The sequence below is a fragment of the Adiantum capillus-veneris genome, chromosome 6 (assembly GCF_014529385.1).
Source record: "Adiantum capillus-veneris isolate H3 chromosome 6, ASM1452938v2, whole genome shotgun sequence".
NCBI classification, from domain to species: domain Eukaryota; kingdom Viridiplantae; phylum Streptophyta; class Polypodiopsida; order Polypodiales; family Pteridaceae; genus Adiantum; species Adiantum capillus-veneris.
This window is the reverse complement of record NC_140936.1, coordinates 13,699,080-13,724,797: the sequence shown is the minus strand read 5'-3', so window position 1 is coordinate 13,724,797 and position 25,718 is coordinate 13,699,080. Positions and strand designations below refer to the sequence as shown.

General features: G+C 42.7%; 1 pseudogene; it reads right to left on the bottom strand.

Annotated features, from left to right (window-relative positions):
• Window positions 1-24,006: 24,006 nt before the first annotated feature.
• LOC147455168 (uncharacterized) lies at window positions 24,007-25,268 on the bottom strand (annotated as a pseudogene).
• Between the last annotated feature and the right edge of the window lie 450 nt (window positions 25,269-25,718).

Here is a 25,718-nt window from a genome sequence, read left to right as displayed (position 1 = left end):
TTTGCACCATCAACGGGGCAGGGGTTTTGTGTGTGGGCAAAGCATAATATTCTCTTGTTTAGCTTTGTGGCTTACTTGGGTGTGTTGCCTATAGTTGGAGTGTGGAGGTCATGCGCTCAAGCCTGATTTTGGCACTAGAGCGAGGCAGTTGGATCTCTTATTGACAATTAATTCTAGATTACTACCAAGTCAAGTTTGAAAGTGGTCATTCACACTCCGCTTCCACCCCCCTCTTTGGTCTGTCGGTGGACTCCATGAGATCTTGAATTGGGTCTTTTTTTGGTAGTTGAGTCCATAAGAGTCTTTCTTTGGGGTGTTCCTCCTTTGAGCCAAGTACAATCAATGGTGTTTCAATTCAAGGAGTCACTCACACAATATTTTGAGTGTCATTTTTAATAGAAGGGGGCTTCCACTCCTTGCCGCATGAATACCATTCAAATGGTGCAAGCACGCTAGTGTTTGCAAAAAACTGAGGTTTAGTGTATTTGTAATTGGTTAAAATTGGAAAATCTTTGATAGATTTTGAGCTTGTCTTGAAGAAAACTTGTAAAAATTCACAAGTTTCAATGCAAATACCGACAATGCTTTAAATTGGGACCTAAATTTAAGTGTGCTCTAATTCTCTTTGATTAAGAAAAATGTTTTTGGGCAACCCTTGATTGCGCCACAAACTAGCAAAGGATTGAAGTTTTTCAAAGGAGGGCTAGTATTTTTTGAGGGAAAGACTATTCGTTCATGCATTTTCTTAGCGATATAGAGGCTGCCGCCGTCACTCCATCTCCTACACGAGTTTTCTTGTTGCAAGCTAAAGAGAAGGAGGCTATGGAACTCTAGTCTTAGAGTCCTCTCACCACCTTGGGTGTGACTGCTTGCTGAAGACCTTTTGGCCTTAATGCGCTTTGTTTTGTCGGTGTAGATGGTTTTGGTTGGCTTGTAGCTAGAGGATACGGCCTATGTGTCTCACAAATTTCTTTCCTTACTAGTCTCATGTACCCACAAGCATTTGGATGAAAACTACTCCTTGTCTAAGCCCTTGTTAAGAAATTTCGTGCTTTTTTTGTGGCAGCCTTAGTAATCATAAATTCGCCATGAAGATAATCTCATGGAATGATCTTGAACTTGGTGGACCATATTTTTTGTAATATTGTTCTTGATTGGAGACAAGAGTTATATTAACTAGCTCGTGCGACCCGCCTTCGGTGAGTCTCGCTCACTCTAACCATGACACACATGGTGTGAATTTTTTTTTAAAAAATAAGTTGTGCTTGTATGACCTTAATTAGTTGTTTTCTTAGTTAGCATGTACCCTCTTACCCTCAAGCCCCTTGCTCTTGAAAAATTTCATAAAAGCAAATCAAGTAAAGTACTCTCTCTATCCCCCTCTCTTTATCTGGACACATTGTTCTAAGTAATGCTTGAAAATTACTTAGGTTTAGTGTAATCAACCTTTAAAAGAGTTGAAAAATCTAGTGTATATGAGATTTAACCCAAGCTTTTCGAAAAACATTTGTTGACCAGTAAGGTCTCTCTCTCTCTCTCTCTCTCTCTCTCTCTCTCTCTCTCTCTCTCTCTCTCTCTCTCTCTCTCTAGTGTTGCAGTGTCTTGACAAAGTGCTCAATTTTTTGTTGAGCCTTGGTTATAAGGTCTCTCTCTCTCTCTCTCTCTCTCTCTATATATATATATATATATATATATATATAAAAAACACACACACATATATATATATATATGTGTGTGTGTGTGTGTGTGTTTATATATATATATATATATATATATATATATATATATATATATATATTGTTTCACTGCGTCTTAAGTGGTCTAGTGTAATCCCACCTCCAAAGCTTGAAATTTACCTCATAAAGCACATTTTGAGGGCGGAAAAATCTACATATCTTGAAAAATTTTAATGCATATTTTTGTCTATATAATCCTAAATTTTGGCAAACAACCTTTTCGGTTGAGTTCAAATGACCCCACGACAAAGGGCACTCATCCACATTGGTGCACAACCGTTGGTTTAGAATAAAGCTTTCGCTTTTGAGCCCACGAAAATTCTTCCGCTCACTTTGAAGCATGAATTGCTTCAATTCAAGACCACCTGCAACAACAAATGTCAAAATGTTTTTTCTCTCTCCAAAATCTCTGTTCAAAATAGCATCAATGGATGTGTACTGCTCGTATAATCCTTGTGCCATACAACAACGTGCTATTCTGCAAAAGGGGCCGTACAATATACAGCCCATTGCATGGTGTTTTATGTGATTGGATTTGTCATAAAATCTAATATCTAATATCTAACCAACCCAAATGATTTTCTCATATTAAATTGATCACTTAATGTGGGAGAATAAACGGGAACAAGTGTTAAGATATAGACATGTTTTTATAGATCTATCTCAACACGGGGCCAATGGTAAAGGGGCCCAAATGAGAGATGGTCTATCAAAGAGCAAGGATAACAAATGGAGCATAAGACCTTAGGGTTAGCTTCATTGAAGACCTCCAATAATGTGTGTAAAAGGCCTTTGACCTTAGGTAAGCTAGGGCTGAGCTTGAGGCGCGGGAACTCGACTCAGCTCGAGGTGCTTGTCCTGCTTGTCATGCTTGATGACTAAGGTGCTTGAGGTGCTTAATTATTGAGATGCTTGAGGTGCTTGACATGCTTGAGATGCTAGGGTTGCACTTGAGGTGAGAACCCAACCCAAGCTTAAAGTGCTTACGAGCCAAGCTTGTGGTGGGAACTAGGCCTATGCATGAGGGGCTTGAGGTGTCAAAAAGTCAAAGATTCAATCCCTACAAGAAGGGGACGAGCCCTACATGAGGGGGGATGAGAGAGAACACCCACACACTCACACAAGGCATGCATGGTACAAAGAAAGCAAAAGGGACACTTGTCAAGTTCCTCCTCATGTTGCCATCATGGTGTGCCTGAAGCCTATTGGTTGGCCACCCAAGGGGTCCAATAATAATTTAGGAGATTTAATTAATTGATTTAGCATTTATCTAGCCCTCTCTCTCAAAAGGGAAAGGGGGACACTTGTCTCAAGGCTACCCTTGCTGCTTGTAATGCCTCTTGCTTGTGATTGGCTAGGCCTGGAGGGTCCAATGAGCTTCAAGCATGAGCTACAAGGGGGGGTCGACCCAAGCAAGCTAGGGGGTTGCTTAGGGGGTATATCCACCCACACACACTCACAAACACTCTCATTGTGTGCTATGAAAAGTGTAAGAGCTCCCTCTCCTTCTCCAAGAAAGTAGAGGTTGAGAGCCTACACCAACACTCTTGGATATGGAGTGCAAATCCAATCAAGAGCCATGCTTCAATGCTTAAGCTTGCCATCTCCTTCTTCTTCATTACTATGCTATTATGTATGCTAGCAACAAGAGTTATGATAAGCGAGGAACTAATTCTTTCTCCTACGAAATGTTTCTTCTTCCTCTTCCCTACCCTCATTCCCTGCTAGCTCTCTCCACCTTCGAAGGTGTTTGAGGTCTTGGGACTGAGGCTTGGATAGTTAAAGCTTTCTTCAAGTTTATGTTATGTTTGTGATGCATGAAGCTTTCCATCTTCATTGCATCACCTAGGTCACAAGGAACACAAAGATTGTAATGTAACAAGTCTCTCTTAATGGGAGAAATCATAATACAAATGCCTATTGGAGGGGAGACCGGATCCACATAAATCCGGTCCTCAACTGTTGTCATGTTCTCTAAATTCTCTCTCTTGCAAAAGTATTGTTCATGCCAAGTTAACTAATTGGTATGATTATGTTGCTATCTTCGATTATGTTCACCCGCTATGCTCACAAAGTCATTTCTCAAAAGTACTCTCATTAATTTCCTCTACTCTCAAATTAAATAGGCCAATTTCATTACATTGGTATCAGAGCATTTGGTTTCTCTTTTCTTGCTTAAGAAGAGAGGTCCTTAAGTAGCCTATAAATGGTTGATGTTGTTAATTACATTAGGGTAAGTGGAACTGGGATCTATTATCGGTTTTGTTGAGCCCACTATGTGAGGGATGGTGCACACCTCGAGAGCTTTGGACTTAATAATGGAGTCTTTTTAGACTTGCCTACGGCTTTACCATTATTCAACCATAAGAAGTCCGAAAGGAGCTAGCCCTTGGCAACTCTGCCATGTTAGACCTACTCCTCTACTCTCTATAATTAACCACTTCGAGCCGTGGGTGTAGATACTTAAGAGCCGATTTTCAAAGGCTATGAGGAGTGGCAACTAAGGTTTTGAATTGCCAAAGCATACACTAAGTATATACATAAATTTTGTTAACATGGCTGACAATAATCAAGAGAGTAGAATGAACATTGATAGCTTTGATTTTGCACATGAAGGTGCTAATGATGATGCTCCCATGTTTGTGAATTATCTTGTCACTAGGTTGCAGCAAGCTATGGGCAACCCTGCTTTGCAAGCCGAAGTTACTCAACAACTTTGTGCTTATGGAATTTCCCTTCCTCTCCAAGAGGAGAGAGAGCTTAGGAGGGCTCTTGAAGAGACCCCCAAAAGAAGACTCTCTCCCTTTCGAGAGGAGGAATCCAAAGAGCAAGAAAGCAATGAAAGTTTAAGTTCCTCTGAAGATGTGGCTCCACGAAGACGGCGGTCTAGACGATCGCCCACTTCTCCCAAGAGGAAAAGATCAACACATAGTCCTTCTCCTCATCATCACTCTAAAAGGCAAGAGAGGAAACAAAGGAAGAAAAGGGCTAGGAAGAGGTCACCCTCTTCTCCTTCTTCTTCACCTTCCTCCTCTTCTGACGAAAGTTATGGTTATTCTCCTAGAGGAATACAAGAGGGGAGGACATCGCAAATCATTTCTTGCATGGCGAAGGTCACAAAAGCTAAAGAAGTTCAAGGAGGGAGGAAAGAGTATCTCTTTTCTCACCTATGATGGCACCTTCGGTGCTACCGACAAAGTGTTGGCCTTCATCCAGCAATTTGATGCGGCCTTTGGAGATGAGGGCTTCACAAAGTTCTCTAAGCTACGCCATGTAGCTATGCACTTCCAAAAATCAGCTTGTCAATGGTTGGCTAGCCTTCGTGGAAATGGTGAAGCCCCAAAGACATGGAAAACTCTACAAGTTTTCATCATGAAGCAATTCCTTGCAAGCGATGCAAAGGACAAAGTTCTTACCGAATGGCGCAGCTTGAAGCTCCTCTCCCATGAGTCTATCCACAAATATGTAGACAAGTTTTGGGATTTACATCTCAAGGCTACTGTCTTTCAAAAGATAGACTTTGCCGAGAAAAGGCAGCAAGCGGGATTACCTGAAGCGATGGCCGAATACATCAACTCTCAATGGCCTGGTACTATTAGCGAAGTAATCCATCACACCATGGTTGCTTCACACATCAATTTCCATCAAGGGGCTAGACGTAATGTCAAGCCCATGGAAAACATAGACAAAAATGATGCAAAGGGGAAAACAATGTTCAAAATACTTCCCAAGTCAATTACAACAACAACAACAATCGGTCCAAGGAGAAGGGAGTTTACAAAGGTAAAAACAAACTCTCTCCTGAAGAGCTTGAAGCTTTTCGCAAGGACCATACGTGTTTCAAGTGTGGGGAGCAAGGACATGGCTATCGTTCTTGCCCCAAGAAGAATACTCGCAATGAGACTCCTAGGGCTTCCACCATCGAAGCTCCAAAAGAGGATGCTCATTGCAAAGGATCATCACTTTCCTATGCTTGGGGAAAGGTAAGAGAGCATGATGCCTTCATCTTGTTTGACCCTGGCTCTACTCTTAACTTCATATCAATGGAGTTGGCCACCAAGTTGGGCATTCAAGATTTTGAGATGGGAGATATAGTAGTGGCTGATGCAGCTTTCAAGGGACAACAAGCCTCCGTTACTCCCTTGATTGGGAAGTTGAGGCTTCCTGTCCAAAGCTATGTCGACAAGGAAGACTTCTTCATCTCTCCGCTCCAACATGAGGATGTTATCCTAGGGGCACCATGGTTTGATTGCATGGCTGCCAACATGAAGTTCCCTGAAAGGAGAATCTACTTTGCCTACAGGGGAAAGAACATGTGTATATAGATGCTAGTGAGTGTGGTCGCACTATTCTACTTGTAAATCCTCTTGCTTTTGATAAGTCAATGAAGAGCTCCGTTTCTGCATACATGATTTTTGTCAAAGAGTCTTTAAAAGATACTAATGTTTCATCAAATGTAAATGGTAGGAATCAAGAAGAGTTAGACTTGTCTAATTTTCTAAAAGGATTCCAAGATGTGTTCATCAATGTATCCCTATGGACTTACTTCCAAAATGAGGGGATGATGACCATCGTATTGAGCTCCTTCCTGGAAGCTCACCACCTAACAAGCCTCCTTATCGAGTCTCACAAGCTCAACAAGAGGAGATCATGAGGCAAGTACAAGAGCTGGTAGACAAAGGGATGGTGAGACCTAGTTCCTCTCCCTTTTGGTCTCCAGTCCTTTTAGTGCAAAAGAAAGATGGTACATACCGTATGTGTGTGGACTATCGAGCACTAAACCATATCACTATCAAAAACAAATTTCCCGTACCTCGGGTAGAAGATCTGTTTGATAAGCTACAAGGCTCAACCTACTTCAGTAGGATTGACCTTAAGAGTGGCTATCATCAAATAAGGATAGTGGATGAAGATATCTTAAAGACCGCGTTTCGCACAACGTTTGGTCTTTATGAATATCTAGTCATGCCTTTTGGCTTGACTAATGCACCAGCTACATTCAATCGTTTGATGGAGAAAATTTTTAGACCATACCGTAAATTCACTGGAGTGTTCTTTGATGATATCATCATCTACTACAAGTCTTTGGAGGAACATAAGCAACATCTCCAAGTGATTTTTCAAGCATTGAGGGAGAACAAGCTTTTTCTCAACCAAAAGAAAAACGAATTCTTCCTTCAAGAGATTCAATACCTAGGTCATATTATCTCTAAAGATGGTATCCAAATGGATCCGTCAAAGTTAGAGGTAATAAAAGCATGGCCTAACCCAAGAAATCTACATGAGCTAAGAAGCTTTGTTGGTATGTGCGCATACTAAAGACGCTTCATAGCAAAATTTTCTCAAGTAGCAGGACCATTACACGACTTAACTAAGAAGAATGTTAAGTTTGTATGGACTGCTAAGGAGCAAAATTCTTTTGAAAAGGTCAAAGAGAAGATTACTTCCCAACCAGTCCTCGTGCTTCCGGATCTCTCAAAGCCATTTGAGGTCCAATGTGATGCTTGTGATGATTGCCTTGGAGCAGTTTTGCTTCAAGAAGGGCATGCCACAGCATATGAGAGCCGAAGGCTCAATATTGATGAACGAGTCTTGGGCATTTATGAGAAAGAGCTTTTAGCTGTTCTAAATGCCCTAGACACATGGAAGCACTACCTATTGGGGACTCCATTTATCCTACGAACCGACCACCAAAGTCTCAAGTATTTCATGACGCAAACCAAGCTTTCTGACAAACAAATGAGGTGGACAAATTTTCTTTCGCAATTTAATGTCCATATTGCTCACATCAAATGGCAACTCTCTTCATATCTAAGATTTTCAAGCACCATGGATTACCCACATCCATTGTGTCAGATAGAGATCCTAGAATGACCAGTAATTTTTGGAAAGGTCTCTTTGAAAATCTAGGAACAAGATTGAATTTCTCTTTGGCCTATCACCCAGAAACGGATGGCCAAAGTGAGATAGCCAATCTTACGATACTCGATCTACTCAAGACTTATGTTACCGAAGTAGATCAACGCTCACAATGGGAAAGGTACTTACCTCTTGTAGAGTATGCCTACAATAATACTGTACATACTTCTACGGGAAAAGCACCTTTTGAGATCATTGAAGGAAGACCTAAAAGTCCATTGCTACTCAAAGTACATGGGAAGATCTTCGCCGCCGCCGATGAGTATAGCCGTGACCTACAAGAATCTTTTCAAAAGATTAAGGAAGCTATATCCATCTCTCAAAAAAGGCAAAAAGCTGCTGCTGATAAGCACAGAAGAGCCTTAATGTTCAAAGAAAATGATTGGGTCTTACTCAAGTTTCCTAAGGCTCGATTAAGGCAAATGACGGGCAAAAATCCTATGGGCCATCAAAAGTATTATGCTAAACTAGCAAAAAGATACTATGGTCCTTTCCAAATCTTGAAGCCCATCAATGAGATGGCTTATCAACTCAAGTTGCCCAACCATTGGCTCATACACAATGCCTTTCATGTAAGCCTACTTAAGCCCTACAAAGGAGATCCACCAACTAAACCAATTATTGAAGACCCTCCCGAAGTTGAAGACCAAGAAGAGGTGCTACAACTCGAAGCTGTTCTTTGGCATGAAGACAAGGTACTGCGACATGGTAAGATTATCCGACGGTATCTTATTAAGTTCAAAAATTATCCTTTTGAAGATGCTAGATGGATGCAAGGAATACAACTTAAGGATAGTATGAACCTTGTCAATGCTTACAATGCTACATTAGAGTAAGCAAATGCATAAATTTCTTTTAAATGACTCATGTTTTTGTCTTATAATACTAGTCCTCTTTTTAATTGTGCACAAATTTAACTAGTAAGCATGCTTAGAATCATGTTTGTGATGACGACGTCTCTCAAACACCAAGTAGAATTTGTCACTCTACTTTGGGAGAATGAAATGGACTAAAGAGCAGACATGCTTGCGGCAGCTATGTCTCCCAAGCACCAAATGGATTAGTCATCCATCTTGGAAAGATGTCGTAGGGTAAAAAGGGATCCTCTACCCGCTAAGTAAAATTGACTAATGACTAAGGCTTTATCTCTTCTACCTCATAGTCGAGGACGACTATGATTTCAAGAGAGAGGTAATGTCATAAAATCTAATATCTAATATCTAACCAACCCAAATGATTTTCTCATATTAAATTGATCACTTAATGTGGGAGAATAAACGAAAACAAGTGTTAAGATATAGACATGTGCTTATAGATCTATCTCAACACGGGGCCAATGGTAAAGGGGCCCAAATGAGAGATGGTCTATCAAAGAGCAAGGCTAATAAATGGAGCATAATACCTTAGGGTTAGCTTCATTGAAGACCTCCAATAATGTGTGTAAAAGGCCTTTGACCTTAGGTAAGCTAGGGCTGAGCTTGAGGCGCGGGAACCCGACTCAGCTCGAGGTGCTTGTCCTGCTTGTCATGCTTGATGACTAAGGTTCTTGAGGTGCTTGATGATTGAGGTTCTTGAGATGCTTGAGGTACTTAAATATTGAGATGGTTGAGGTGCTTGAAATGCTTGAGATGCTAGGGTTGCACTTGAGGTGAGAACCCAGCCCAAGCTTAAAGTGCTTATGAGACAAGCTTATGGTGGGAACTGGGCCTATGCATGAGGGGCTTGAGGTGTCAAAAAGTCAAAGATTCAATCCCTACAAGGAGGGGGCAAGCCCTACATGAGGGGGGATGAGAGAGAACATCCACACACTCACACAAGGCATGCATGGTACAAAGAAAGCAAAAGGGACACTTGTCAAGTTTCTCCTCATGTTGCCCTCATGGTGTGCCTGAAGCCTATTGGTTGGCCACCCAAGGGGTCCAATAATAATTTAGGATATTTAATTAATTTATTTAGCATTTATCTAGCCCTCTCTCTCAAAAGGGAAAGGGGGACACTTGTCTCAAGGCTACCCTTGCTGCTTGTAATGCCTCCTGCTTGTGATTGGCTAGGCCTGGAGGGGTCCAATGAGCTTCAAGCATGAGTTACAAGGGGGGGTCGACCCAAGAAAGCTAGGGAGTTGCTTAGGGGGTATACTCACCCACACACACTCACAAACACTCTCATTGTGTGCTATGCAAAGTGCAAGAGCTCCCTCTCCTTCTCCAAGAAAGTAGAGGTTGAGAGCCTACACCAACACTCTTGGATATGGAGTGCAAATCCAACCAAGAGCCATGCTTCAATGCTTAAGCTTTCCATCTCCTTCTTCTTCATTACTATGCTATTATGTATGCTAGCAACAAGAGTTATGATAAGTGAGGAACTAATTCTTTCTCCTACGAAATGTTTCTTCTTCCTCTTCCCTACCCTCATTCCCTGCTAGCTCTCTTCACCTTCGAAGGTGTTTGAGGTCTTGGGACTGAGGCTTGGGATAGTTACGGCTTTCTTCAAGTTTATGTTATGTGTGTGATGCATAAAGCTTTCCATCTTCATTGCATCACCTAGGTCACAAGGAACACAAAGATTGTATTGTAACAAGTCTCTCTTAATGGGAGAAATCATAATACAAATGCCTATTAGAGGGGGGACCGGCTCCACATAAATCCGGTCCTCAACTGTTGTCATGTTCTCTAAATTCTCTCTTTTGCAAAAGTATTGTTCATGCCAAGTTAACTAATTGCTATGATTATGTTGCTATCTTCAATTATGTTCACCCGCTATGCTCACAAAGTCATTTCTCAAAAGTACTCTCATTAATTTCCTCTACTCTCAAATTAAATAGGCCAATTTCATTATAGGATTTGGAGAGATGCTCTGTCTCTTCATGTGCTAAAAACAGCTTCCCAAAGCTTTGTGACCTTGACCCATGCCTTCAAGATGCAAGTGCATTGTTTGCATATAGAGACACCCTCACTTTGAATCCGTCGAAAACAGCCGGATGGCTTCTTGGCCCTACCCTAGTTGGACATATCGAGCAATCAATGAACCTCAAGAGATGATATCCTGGAATTCCCTCTCTTTGTGTCTACTAAAAACAACTCAGAGCTTCTTAACGCTACCTCTGTTTGACATTTCCTGCAATCGATGCACATTGCGGATAGGAAGCTCGTTAAGGACCTGTTAGCACATTCTTTAAGTCATCAGCTTACAAAAGGAAGACTTACTCTCCTTCCCTCCATGCTTGTTTGTGTAGCAAATACGACTGCTTTCATGGTGTTGCTCTCAGTTCACAAAACCATTGTGTAGCGGATATCGTTGGCTTGTCCATGTTTGTTTGTGCAATTGATATTGCTACTTTCTTGGCGTTGCTCTGTATTTATGAAACCATTGGTGCTTAGCAAGAGCACACATGACTGCAACCACCTGGCGCCTGCAGATCTACTCTAGAATACACAGGCAGCGGCCCCTCTAGGGTTATCTCATAGCCTAGACAGAGCCCACACTCAGTGTCGTTGGAAAACACCCTTGCTTCGCATTTGCTGAGAATAGCCAAGAGCTTCTTGGCCCTACCCAAGTTGGACATATCCAACAATCAGTGCACACCAAGAGACAACATTCCAGATAGGAAGCTTTTCAAGAATTTTTTGTGCTTTATGGAGTGCAACACATTTGGCATATATGTTGACCAAGGCATTTCCATGAAAGGCGTTTTCTTTCAACAACCCTTAATTAACAATATCATTGTGAATTCTTTTGCCCATATCAGCATCTTGTGTAATGCCACATGCCTTCAAGGTGCAGAGGTGATTGCATTTGGAGAGATGCCCTCTTAGCCCACGATGGGCGTCATTGGAAAGCAGCCCTCAAAAGGGATATCTGCACCATGGCACAGGTGCTGGGCTTGGGGTGTCCTACATGTGACTTAATCTTCTCTGAAAAACACGATCTGCTCACTGCAAGAGCCCCGTAGGCCCCTCCGTGTTTACCTTGATTATGTAAGAGTAATTTCTGCCACACTGGAAGGGGGAGGTATGCCACTTGACATGCGTGCGCTGGTGGTAAATCTAAGCATGGGCATGCGTGCTCTTGTGGTAAAGCTAAGCATGCATGCGTTGGTTTGCTAAAAGTATGCAGAAAAGTAGCCGCAGCCACCACCTTTTATAGCAGGTGTGCAGCCACCACCTTTATAGCAGCATGGCACCGTTCTTAGCGTGCAGAAAAGCAAGTAGCACGTGAGCACGTGCGCGCGCGTGTGCACACACACACACACACACACAGACACACACACACACACACACACACACACACACACACACACACAGAGAGAGAGAGAGAGAGAGAGAGAGAGAGAGAGAGAGAGAGAGAGAGAGAGAGAGGGAGAGAGAGAGAGAGAGATTGATTATCATCCTCGGAGGTCAAATATGACCTATGGGACCAAATACACAAATGACAAAGGTAGCTCCATCATATGACTGGTACAACTCAATTGGTTGGTGTAAAGACACGACGTGGGAGTACTAGCTTTTAAGGGGGTCATACAAACGGGCACATGAGCCGCGTAACCTAAAATGGGAAGGAGGGGGACAAAATGAAAAAAAAAACAAGGGGAAAAAATCCTAAGTGGTTATTGTTGCCGATAGCAACGGGGTCTTCTTAGGAGTTCGAAAATCCTGAATGAGAGCTCGCCCATCTCGATAGACTGCCCACTTTCCTTGTTTACGAGCCTCGTGTATTTTCTTGAGCTCGCTTACTTTGAGTTTGAGTTGGTTTGTAGTTAAGTCCTCAGCGATCCAAAAATTCGTTCCCTTGAGGAGGCGGGATTGGCGTAAAAGCCTCAACCGCTCTTCTTTGTCCTTGAAGGTAAGTGTGCATTGCCCATGTGGCAAGCGTCTGTTTGTGTTGTTGAGCCAAGGGACTGTGTCAGGCTCAATAGTGATGGGCTGCAAGATGTCATTTAGCTTGATGATTGCTTCTTCGAGAGTGTCCTCGGTGGTGCACCATGGTGATGGGAGCCCTCCGATCCTTACTTTAAGACCGAGGGATTCTCGTAGCTGGCGTTCTTGGAGGGCGGCCTTTAACTCGGTGCCGATTTTTTGTGTGATGCCTTCTGTGACTTCTCGGACTTCCTTTTGGACCTTTGTGACAGACTCCGCAATGGAGGCTTCAACCTCTCGTGCTTTTGTAAGGAGATCCTGGCTTTCTTCTTCCTTTGTGACCTCAAGCTTGTGTAGGCGTTTCTTGAGGGCTACATTTTCCCTAACGAGCTCTTGAATTTGGGTCTCAAGAGCCGAGATTCTGGCTTCTTGGCGGGCGAAGGAGTCCTTCCTAGGGGCAGCTACCACAGCAAGAAAACTTTTGCGAGCACATGAAGCCGGAGTGCTAGGAGTAGTCATTGTCGCAAAACTACGTGCAAACTGGTGCCTGCAAGTCAAAAAACCTAACCCAGAAACGAAGAGATTAAGATTAAGTGATTGAGGTCCAAGACGGTGGGTTGAGTCGGTGGACAGGGTTTGCCGAGGACGATAGAGACCGTGGCTGCTGCTGTTCGTGCTCTGCTGCCGCTGTTGAGGGCGTGTGTGGTGCTCGACGGGCTGGGCAGAGGGCCGAGGACGACAAAGGCCGCAACTTCGAACAGGCTGTCGGTGACCTGCTGCCGATGCTGAAGGCCTGTGTGCTGCTCGACGGTCTGGGCAGAGTGCCGAGGACGACAGAGCGGGGCTGACACTGTGACGACAGAGCGGGGCAGACACTGTTTGTGCTGGCGTGAGGGGGGCAGAAGCTAGAACGTAACCCCCCCACAAGGCGCTGCCCTTGCGCCTAGCGGGGAGTTGCGGCAGCAGATCCTTGGCGAAACCCTAGAGGGAGAGGGAGGGAGGGAGAGAGAGAGAGAGAGAGAGAGAGAGCAGAAGAGGTTGACGCACATTGCAGAAGAGGTAATTTTCCTTGCTTTTCCATGCTACTGTCGGGGGGAGAGAGAGAGAGAGAGAGAGAGAACTGCGTCTCTGCTGCCTGTTGAGGCTGCCCCTTTGAGGGCTTGTTTCCTACGCCATGGAGAGAGAGAGAGAGAGAGAGAGAGAGAGAGAGAGAGCTGCACGCATTCCAAATTACTTACTACGATAGCTCCACAACTTTCGGCACGCTCATCATCGACACTCTCACGCTGGGCTCCGGCCACAGTTTTCCAAACATGGCCTTTAGCCGCGTCTCTGCTGCCTGTTGAGGCTGCCCCTTTGAAGGCTTGTTTCCCTACGCCATGGGGAGAGAGAGAGAGAGAGAGAGAGAGAGCTGCGTTTTTTACCTTTTCCAGAAGCTCTGCTACCTCTTGAGGCTGCCCCTTTGAGGGCTTGTTTCCCTACGCCATGGAGAGAGAGAGAGAGAGAGAGAGAGAGAGCTGCGTTTTTTACCTTTTCCATGCTACTGCCGGAAGGAGAGAGATAGAGAGAGTGCTGCGTTTTTCCATGCTACTACCGGGGGGGCGGGGGGGGGGGGGGGGAGAGAGAGAGAGAGAGAGAGAGAGAGATAATCACCTACGCAAGATGCTAATATAGACACAAAAAATAATGAAGGTAAAAAATTCACGATGATATTGTTAGTCTAAGGCGAAGAGAGAGAGAGAGAGAGAGAGAGAGAGAGAGAGAGAGACATAATCACCTACGCGTGCATCTGAGAGAGCGAGACATAATCACCTACGCGTGCATCTTGGCTGATTTCAAGCTGGGGAGATGTACGCGTGCATCTTAAACTGTACACAAGATGCTAATATAGACACTAAAAATAATGAAGGTAAAAAAATTCACGATGATATTGTTAGTCTAAGGGAGAGAGAGACAAAGTCACCTACGCTATGGGCCCGCTATGAGCAAGGTACAACAAAAGCACTATGCTTCTTCTTAGCTCAGGTCAACAAGACGCGATTTTGGTTGACTCCAAGCCGAGTGGAGAGAGAGAGAGAGAGAGATAACAAACTACTGTCATTTAAAAAAGAAAAAGGTTTTACTAAAAAAACTAACCCTTCTAATACTAGAGGAAAAGCATAAGTCCCCCTTCAACACTGTAGGGGATAAAAGTGGCGGGGGAAAAAGGCACATTCCTTATGGTATTATAAAAAATGTGGAGAATTGTGCCAACTCCACACCATACTTATGTATGGTTTTTTTTTCCACAACACACCAGCATTCTGTGCACGATGTTTGCACAAAAGACACTAGCATTTTGCACGTGCATGTTGCTGTATTGTACGGTTTATTGCAACAAATAATTCCATGGTGTCAACTAACGCAACACTTTTGCATTGTCTTTTTTATTTATTGAGAAACCATATTTCCTTAACACTCTGCCATTATTTGGTGATTTAGTGATCAAGATTGCTCATCTATTATGCAGTACTATGATGTTGTTGTTGAAAATCCAGGGATCTTGCTGCTTGCTTGGCGCTGCTTTGTGTTCACAAAACCATTGTGTAGCAAATATCACTACTCTGTCCATGTTTGCTTGTGTAGCGTATATCACTTCTTTGTCCATGTTTTATTGTGTAGCGAATATTGTTGCTTTCTTAGTTCTCCTTTATACTCACAAAAACATTGGTGCTTAGAGAGAGCGCATGGGGCCTGCAAACCTGTTATATAATACACAAACTTGCTCTGTATTCACAAAACCATTGGTGCTTAGAGAGAACGCATGGGACGGATACCCGACACGTACAAACCTGCTCCAAAATACATATCTGGCGTCCCCTCTAGGGTTAGCTCATGGCCGAGGTTGAGCCCACTCTAGGCGTCACTAGAAAGTAGCCCTTAAAAGGGCGATCTGCAGCACCACATGGGCATTGAGCCTTGGGCTTCTCCGCACTAACTCCTTTGCACTGTGATTTGCTCGGTGTAGGAGCCTCGCAGTCCCAAACTTTATCATTTTTCTCTAGCTCTCTCTCTCTCTCTCTCTCTCTCTCTGTCTCTAACTCACTGTTCTTGCTTTCTCCATGTTCGCTAGAGGGCACACCCACTGGTTGAAACAGAGGGAGACACATATCTTGGGGGCGCGGGGGGGGGGGGGGGGGGGGGGGGGGGGGTCTCTCCCCTACTAGCTTGGAGAAGGAGATGGAGCTCTTGCCCTTTGGACTTCACACAATGAGAGAGAGAGAGAGAGAGAGAGAGAGAGAGAGAGTGTCTGTGTGGGAGAGTATACCCCTCAAGCATGCCCCCTACTTGCTTTGGTCGACCCCCTCTTCTAGCACAAGGTTGAAGCTCATTGGACCTCTGCAAGCCTCTGGCCAATCACATGCAGGATGCATATCAAGCAAGCATGCTAGCCTTGTGACAAGTGTCCCCCTTTCCCCTTTGAGAGAGAGGACTTGATAAATGCAAAAATAATTAATTAAATCTACTTAATTATCATTGGACCCCTTTGGAGGCCAACCAATAAGCTTTGGACACTCCTTGAGGGTAACCTAGCTAGGGGCTTGACATGTGTCCTACTTGCCTCTTGAGAAAGGGGTACCCTTTGGGAGAGAGAATGGTCAAGCACCCCCTCCCCCCCCCTTCTTGCATGGCTCACCCCCTCCTTGTAGGGCTATGCATTGACTTTTGTGACACCTCAAGCCCCTCAACCTTGGGCCCAACTCTCACCACAAGCTCGGCTCTTAATCCCCTCAAGCTTGGGCTGGGTTCCCACCTCAAGTACAATTGTAGAATTTTAAGCATGACAAGTACCTCAAGCATCTCAATCATCAAGCACCTTAAGCATATCAAGCATCGTAGTCATCAGGCACGACAAGCACCTCAAGCTTGGGCCGGGTTCCCACCTCAAGCACAACCCTAGATTGCCTAAGGTCAAAGGAATTTTAACACAAACCTTTGGAGGTCTTCAATGAAGATATCCCTAAGGTCTTTTAAGGTCCATTGGTTAGCCTTGCTATTTGATAGACCATCTCTCATTTGGACCCCTTTACCATTGATCCCGTATTGAGATATGAAGTTATGAGTAGAGCCAGGGTCGAACAAGATGAAGGCATCATGCTCCCTTACCTTTCCCCAAGCATTGGAGAGTGGTGCACCTTTGCAATGAGCATCCTCTTTTGGAGATTTGATGGTGGAAGCTGTAGGAGTCTCATTTCCAGCATTTTTCTTGGGGCAAGAACGATAGCAATGCACTTGCTCCCCGCACTTAAAACACTTATGGTCCTTGTGAAAAGTTTCAAGCTCTTTAGGAGAGTTTGTTTTTACCTTTGTAAGATCCCTTCTCCTTGGACTGACTGTTGTTGTTGTTGTTGTTAAAATTGCCTTGGGAAGAATTTTGGGCATTGGTTTTCCCCTTTGCATCATTTTTGTCTTTGTTTTCCATGGTGTTGGCATTCCGTCTAGCCCCTTGTTGGAATCTGATGAGTGAAGTAACCACATGATGTGGTGGATTACTTCGGTGATAGGACCAGGCCATTGAGAGTTGACATACTCAGCCATCTCTTCAGGTAATCCCGCACAAAACTGTTACTTTTGCTCAACAAAGTGTATCTTTTGGAAGACAGTAGCCTTGAGATGTAAGTCCCAAAACTTGTCTACGTATTTGTGGAGAATCTTGAGAGAGAAGCTTCAAACTGCACCATTTGGTGAGCACTTTGTCCTTTGCATCGCTTGCAAGGAATTGCTTTATGATGAAAACTTGTAGCGTTTTCCATGTATTTGGGGCTTCTCCGTTGCCACCAAGGCAAGCCCACCATTGACGAGCCGATTTTTGGAAGTGCATAGCTATATGGTGTAGCTTGGAGGACTCTGTGAAGCCCTCGTCTCCAAAAGCCGCATCAAATTGCTGGATGAAGGACAATACTTTGTCGGTGGCACCAAAGGTCCCATCATAGGTGAGAAAAGAGATACTTTTTCCTCCCTCTTTGAACTTCTTGAGCTTTTGTGACCTTTGCCATGCAGGGTATGATTTGCGATGTCCTCCCCTCTTGTATTCTCTAGGAGAATAGCCATAGATTTCGTCGGAAGATGAGGAAGGTGAAGAAGAAGGAGAAGAGGGTGACCTCTTTCTTGCCCTTTTCTTCCTTTGTTTCCTCTCTTCCTTTTCAGAGTGACAAGGAGAAGGACTATGTGTTGTTATTTTCCTCTTGGGAGGAGTTGGCGATCGTCTAGACCGCCATCTTCGTGGAGACACATCTTCAGAAGAACTTAAAGTTTCAATACTTTCTTTCTCTTTGGATTCCTCCTCTTGTATGGGAAAGAGTCTTCTTTTGGGGGTCTCTTCAAGAGGCCTCCTAAGCTCTCTCTCCTCTTGGAGAGGAAGGGTAATTCCATAAGTGCGAAGTTGTTGAGCAACTTCGGTTTGTAAAGCAGGGTTGCCCATAGCTTGCTGCAACATAGTAACAAGATAATTGACAAACATGGGGGCATCATCATTAGCACCATCATGTGCAAAATCAAAGTTATCAATGTTCATTCTACTCTCTTGGTTATTGTCAGCCACGTTAACAAAATTTGTGTACTTACTTAGTGTATGCTTTGGAAATTCAAAACTATAGTTGCTACTCCTCTTAGCCTTTGAAAATTTGGCACTTAAGTATGTACACCCACGGCTCAAAGTGGTTAATTGTAGAGAGTAGTGGAGAGGGTCTAATATTGCAGAGTTATCGAGGGCTAGCTCCTTTCTGACTTCTTATGGCTCAATAATGGTAAAGTCGTAGGCAAGTCTAAAAAGACCCCATTATTAAGTCCAAAGCTCTCGAGGTGCGCACCATATCCCTCATAGTGGGCTTAATAAAACCAATAATAGATTCCAGTCCGACCCACATACCCTAATATAATCAACAAAATCAAGCATTTATAGGCTACTTAAGGAACTCTCTTCTTAAGCAAGAAAAGAGAAACCAAATGCTGTGATACCAATGTAATGTAAATATTAACTTTGAGAGTAACGGAAATTAGAGAAAGTAATTTTGTGAAAATTACTTTGTGGGCATAGCGGATGAACTTAATTGAAGGTAGCAACGTAAAGCATAGCATTTACTTAACTCGGCATGAACAATAATTTTGCAAGAGAGAGAGTTTAGAGAACATGACAACAGCTGAGGACCGGATTTATGTGGAGCCGGTCCCCCTTCCAATAGGCATTTATATTATAGTTTCTCCCATCAAGAGAGACTTGGTACAATACAATCTTGTGTTCCTTATGACCTAGGTGATGTAGTGAAGATGGAAAGCTTCATGCATCACGAGCATAACATAAACTTTGTGGAAAGCATTAACTATCCCAAGCCTCAGTCCCAAGGCCTCAAACACCTTCGGAGGTGGAGAGAGCTAGCAGGGAATGAGGGTAGGAAAGAGGAAGAAGAAACATTTCTTAGGAGAAATAATTAGTTCCTCACTTATCATTACTCTTCTTGCCAACATACATAATACAAAAGTAATGAAGATGGAGAAGATGGTAAGCTTAAACATTGAATCATGGCTCTTGATTGGATTTTCATTCCATAGCCAAGAGTGTTGGTGTAGGCTCTAAACTTCTCTACTAGCGTGGAGAAGGAGATGGAGCTCTTGCCCTTTGCACTTTACACACACACACACACACACACACACACACACACACACACACACACACACACACACACACACACACACACACACACACACACACACACACAGAGAGAGAGAGAGAGAGAGAGAGAGAGAGAGAGAGAGAGAATACCCCTCAAGCATGCCCCCTACTTGCTGTGGTCGACCCCCTCTTCTAGCACAAGCTTGAAGCTCATTGGACCTCTTCAAGCCTGTCCAATAACATGCAGGATGAATATCAAGCAAGCATGCTAGCCTTGTGACAAGTGTCTCCCTTTCCCCTTTGAGAGAGAAGACTTGATAAACGAAAAAACAATTAATTAAATCTATCTAATTATCATTGGACCCCTTGGGAGGCCAACCTATAGGGGGAGGCCAACCAATAGGCTTTGGACACTCCTTGAGGGTAACCTAGCTAGGGGCTTGACATGTGTCCTACTTGCCTCTTGAGCAAGGGGTGCCCTTTGGGAGAGATAATGGTCAAGCAACCACCCCCCCCTTCTTGCATGGCTCGCCCCCTCCTTGTAGGGATATGCATTGACTTTTGTGACACCTCAAGCCCCTCAACCTTGGGCCCAATTCTCACCACAAGCTCGGCCCTTAGTCCCCTTAAGGTTGGGCCGGGTTCCCATGTCAAGTACAACCCTAGCATCTTAAGCATGACAAGTACCTCAAGACGCTCTCAATCATCAAGCACTTTCAAGCATCTCAAGCATCTTAAGCATCTCAGTCACCATCAGGAATGAGAACACCTCAAGCTTGGGCCGGGTTCCCACCTCAAGCACAACTCTAGCTTGCCTAAGGTCAAAGGACTTTTAACACTAACCTTTGGAGGTCTTCAATGAAGCTAACCCTAAGGTCTTTAAGATCCATTGGTTAGCCTTGCTCTTTGACAGAACATCTCTCATTTGGACCCCTTCACTATTTTCCCACGTGTTGAGATAGATTTGTAAGCACATGTTCATATTCTAACCCTTGTTCCCATTTATTCTCCCACACTAAATGATCAGTTTAATAAGAGAAAATAATTTGGGTTGGTTAGATATTAGATTTTATGACAATACCTCTGATGGTGGCAAGGGGGTTAAGCTCATGCAAGGCATAGAATTGTCTCCATGTGTGTGCCGCCCCCAACTACTTTTGCGAGTATACTGATGTACTGTAGATATGGATGGTCTTCCACCTTCTTTGTTTAAGGAGAGGATTTCTTAGTCTGTGTGACACCATATGATGAGACCACTCAATCTGTGTGACTACCTCGGTGTGTGTGACTATTAGCCTGTGTGGCTTTAGGTCTTGATCCAACTTCATTCAGTATAGTCCATGTCTAAGTGGAGGATTGTTGAGATAGGCATGTCCTTCTTCAGCAACTATGAGAAACAACTCAACATGTGCATACCTTTTGCTATTGGCATTTGTCCTATAAGTTGTAAGCTTCTAAGAAGGGCCACATGGAGAGTTATCAGCCGGATAGCCACTCCAGTTTTGTACATAAATAAAGCTCAAGCCTATGCTGTACATTCTATGCTAAAGGTATTATTATCCTTTTTGTGTATTGAGTCGACTTTTACAAGTGTGTGTGTACTTCTCTCTCTAGTGTATGAAGCTATGGCTGCTCTAGCCTTCAAACCACCTTGAGCTTATTGCACCCCCCCCCCCCCCCCCCCCCCCCCCCCTCTCTCTCAGCTTAAAAAAATCTTGTAGGCCTCCTTGACATCAAGAGTTTCTACTCCCTTAGCCTACTCCTCTCTCTTGCTTGTAGATGGAAACCCATTTCTTGCTCAAGCGTGCACCCGGATTTGGATAGCCAAATACATATATTGGACATAGCACTCCCTCTTCTAAATTACAAACAATCACGAATCCTCGTCTTGACTACAGTTGTATCTTATGTCAAGTGCAATATTTCAAAAAAGTGTATCTCAACTTAGCGTTGAGCCGATTGAAAAATCAAAACAGCCAATTGAAGGGAGGGGGAGAAGGAGAAAATCCGCTTGAAAATTTTAAGGAAATAGAGTTAAATTACAAAAAATGCCGATTATTTTGGAAAATTTCCTCTTTGAATCTATCTCAAAGGGAATTTTGTATGCTTGTGAAACTGATTGTTCCCAAACATTGGCCATGTGTACCACACACACACACACACACACACACACACACACACACACACACACACACACACACACACACACACACACACACACAGAGAGAGAGAGAGAGAGAGAGACATCAAAATGATTGGCAAATAAGGCACATCTCTTGGAGTAGGTGGAAGCCATGTTGAAGCCTTTTTTCTGGTCAAAACCTAGCCTCTCGCTCCCATCAAGCTGTCAGCTTGCACGTGTTGCCGTCCCTTGCATCAATGCTCCTTGCATGTGCTATCAGTTCAACCTGCACATTTGCTTAGATTGCACGTTTGTTTTGCTGTCAACATGTTGCCAGCCACTTCTCCGGTCAGTCTCATAACCCTAACCTTACCACAGCCAACCCTTTTTCTTGTTACGCCTGGAATGTCCTCTGCCTCCCTTTCTCTACATCACCTCCCCCTCTCCTTTGTTCACCTTTGTTGTGGTACCTCTCTCTGTGCACCTCATCTCACCCAACCCACCCTCACATTGATGCTCTCCTATGCCTTCTCATGGCTTCTCTGTTCATAACTCAAGAGCCTCCAACACCTCATTCCACCATGTTTCCTCCTCCTCCCCCAAGTTCCTACACAGCCCTCTGTCCCACCAGCAAGCAACACAAACACACACACACACACACACACACACACACACACACACACACACACACACACACACACACACACACACACACACACAAAGCCTCTTGAATCCGGATGGTGAGAACAATGCAGCCTAGCATCTCTCCACACACACACACACACACACACACACACACACACACACACACACACACACACACACACACAAAGAGAGTGAGTGAGTGAGTGAGAGAGAGAGAGAGAGAGAGAGAGAGAGAGAGAGAGAGAGAGAGCCCCTTTGCAAGAGGTACACTCTTCCCTTGCCCATGCATCAATTGAGAGAGAGAGAGAGAGAGAGAGAGAGAGAGAGAGAGAGAGAGAGAGCCATATTCCTCCAAGAGCTAGTCAAATAAATCATGAAGAGTGAAGATGAGCGGGAGTTCAAACTCTCTCTCCTAAAAAATACTCAGTAATATCTCTACGTCGGTGTGTTACAGCCTCTCTTTCTCCATCTACACTTGTGTGTGTGTGTGTGTGTGTGCGCGCGCGTGGAGTGTATCTTGTTTAAATATCAACAGCCCCACATCTACCTCTTCCCCCCACCGATGGCTCTTGAGCTTCTCTTCTCCCACCACTATCTGGTGCATGCTTGAATAATCTTATGAAGCCAACTAGCATGCCGAGCTCCTTAATAGAGTAGAATAGATTGGCTTCTCTCTCTCCCTCTCTCCCCACACTCTCACACACAACTCAGTTGGCATCGTCATTTTTGCTGCTAATATATTAGCACGTGCCCATCTCTCTCTCTCTCTCTCTCTCTCTCTCTCTCCACACACACACACACACACACACACACACACACACACACACACACACACACACACACACAACTCAGCTAGCGGTATCTACTCGAGACCTGGCGATGATGATCAATGCTCGAAAAAAACCTTGGTTTTTAGTCTTATAAAACCTACAACTATTGAAGTAAGTAGGTTTTCTTCTATTGTCTTGAGTGAAAAAAGTAGAAAACCTATAGACATAGGTGAATTAAGTTTACCTGAAACTTTTATACTTAAAAAACCTACTTCTCTAATTTTTACAAAGTGAGAAGAAAAAAATGATAAGTTTTTTTGTAGATTTTACTCCGATTGTGAGTAAAATTTAAGTTTTGAGATGATTATATTATTTCTAAATTGAGCAATACTTAAATCATATATAGAGACAATAAAATGTTTGTTGGCATGGAATATTAGAAAGTAACTTTTGAGAGAAGAATTTTTCTTATCAGAATAATAGAGTACAAAGAGAAACAACAAAATGTATATTGGCAAGCAAGAGAGCTACTAAAATTTCTATTGAAAAGAAAGTAACATACAAAACCTTACATGACATTCAAACAAACAATAACTTTTGAGAGAGCAAAATTGTCATTAATTTGAATCCAATTGATTATAAAACAAGGCAACAAAGTGCCTATTGGCAAAAGTAGAGTTACATATAAACTCATAGCAAGATCTTCTCTTATCTTAAAAATGAAAAAACAAAATTTGATCCATTTTTTATCGAAAAGAAAGACACCAAAATGTCTATTGGCTAGGGGAAGCTACATATGAAAACTCATAGAAAGAGGAATCATTTCTCCGATCTCAAAGATGAAACAACAAAATTTGATCCATTTTTCTTCGACAAAAAACCATTATAAAGAAATTTAAAAATTTAATCCAGAATATTAAACTTTAAAATAATACAAGATATAAAAACTCACAATCTAGTCTTCAATGGAGCTAAATGCATGTGTTGAGGTCTTTATATCGTCCCGCCATAATCCAATCGCTTCATCAAAATTGAATTCCTCCAATGGAGACCCTTCAAGAGAAATTCTCATCAAAGTATACATGCTTTTAGTAGTAAGAGAATTCCTAAGCTTTGATTTGATAATATTTTGAACACTAAAGCCACACTCACAAATAGCCGTACTACAACATTGTACCAATGCTATTTGAGCAAGCAATAGTAATGATGCACACTTTTCCCTCAAAGTTCCATTGCTACCAATGTAGCACCATGTATTTTTGAAGTTCCAACCCTTCCACTCATTGTAGGCTTGGTAATTAAAAGTTTGAAATTATTTCCTCAACAACAAAAAAGGATCAATGAAAGGCTCAATGAGCTCCCCCCCTTTCAACCTTTTACTTTGACCATAGAACTTTATAATCTCCTCTATCCCATCACCACCGAAGTTTTTCAAATCTTTTCAAAAATCTTTTGTAGGAGGATAGCAAGAAGGAGATAAAAGTTTAAAATGGCTCAAAATAGAGGTATCCTCAAATCTCTCTTTCAAATTCTCAATTATATGGCTCGTGAAAGATTTTTGAAAGATTATTGCATTTTCAAGATCAGAGCCATCTTTTTCTCGAGTGAGTTCAATACTTCAAAATTTGAGCCTTGCATTGACAACCTTAGTTCATATAAAAGTCCTTTGGATGGCCCATAATCATGAATTATAGGATATCCATAGCCATCTAACTCTAAGGCATTGAGATCAAGGCTAGGTCTCATCACTAATTCACTCTTCATTTCGGCATCCACTATGCCAGAGATTGCAGTCACATCAACATAAGTGCATTGAAAAAGCTTACTAAGACTTTTCAAATGAGAGAATAAATCACCCAAGTAATGTGCAACATACACAAATGCAAATGAAGAGATTTTAGCAAAAATGCATTCTTTTTCCTTTTTGAAATAGTCGAGCAATGGCTCAAGCAATTCACAAAATTTCATAAGGACTTTATGCCTACTCAACCATCGAATTGTATGTATGCCCTCTATCTTAAGAAAAGGTAGATCAAATTCGTCTTATAAAGATCTTAACTTTTCTAAGCGAGCTACTTTTTCTAAAATGAGTAGCCACTTCATTCAATGTAGCATCAACATACACCGCAAATGGAAATTCATACATGGTGTTACTAGCACATAAATTAGTGTGGTGAGCCACACAATGTATGGAAGTCAAAAAAGGATATGCACCTTTGAACCTTGTAGCTACCTCTGATTTTTTGCCAATCATTACTGATGCCCCATCTGAACCAAAGTTTACTAACTTTTTTTCATTTAAGCCAAAATCTAACAACAATTTTTTCAATGAGGTAAATAATCCAATAGATGTTCGATCATGTACCTCCAAAAGATCAAGAAACGAGATTTTGGCTCATTGTCCTTTATATAAGAAACATAAACAATGATATGTTCATCTATTGAAATATCGGTTGATTCGTCTATCATGATACTAAAACATGGAGATTGACGAACATGAGTCAAATACTCTAACTCAAGCCCCTTCCCATTGTAGTGCACAAAAGAAGCACATGCTTTATCATTTTTATACATGGTCTCGGGGATGTTCGGAGTGTTACATTCTCTAAGCAATTCAAGCGTGGGAACATATTTTGTATAAGAAAGGTCATTTTTGGCAACAAAATAAGAAACCCAAAACAAATTTTTCATACTATCCTCCATGCCTTAGAAATGCTTATGCTTAGTAACACAAAATTCAAAGTTTTTTTTTCCACTATGCAATGCCCATGCAAGTACTTTATGTTTCTTTGATCCCCCATGATTTACTAAAGCACTATGCTATATGTTTATTGCCCCATTTGTTCCAAATTCACTTTTACAATGTTTATCTTCTTTGCAAATAGAAAAAAACATCTTGGCTTGCACCTTATCAAACTCAATCCACTCAAATTCAGATTTCCACTTGTCATCCCATCCAATTCTAGTTCTTTTACGCCTTTTGGATTCCTCTAACCCAACGCTTTGAACTTTAATATCATCAAC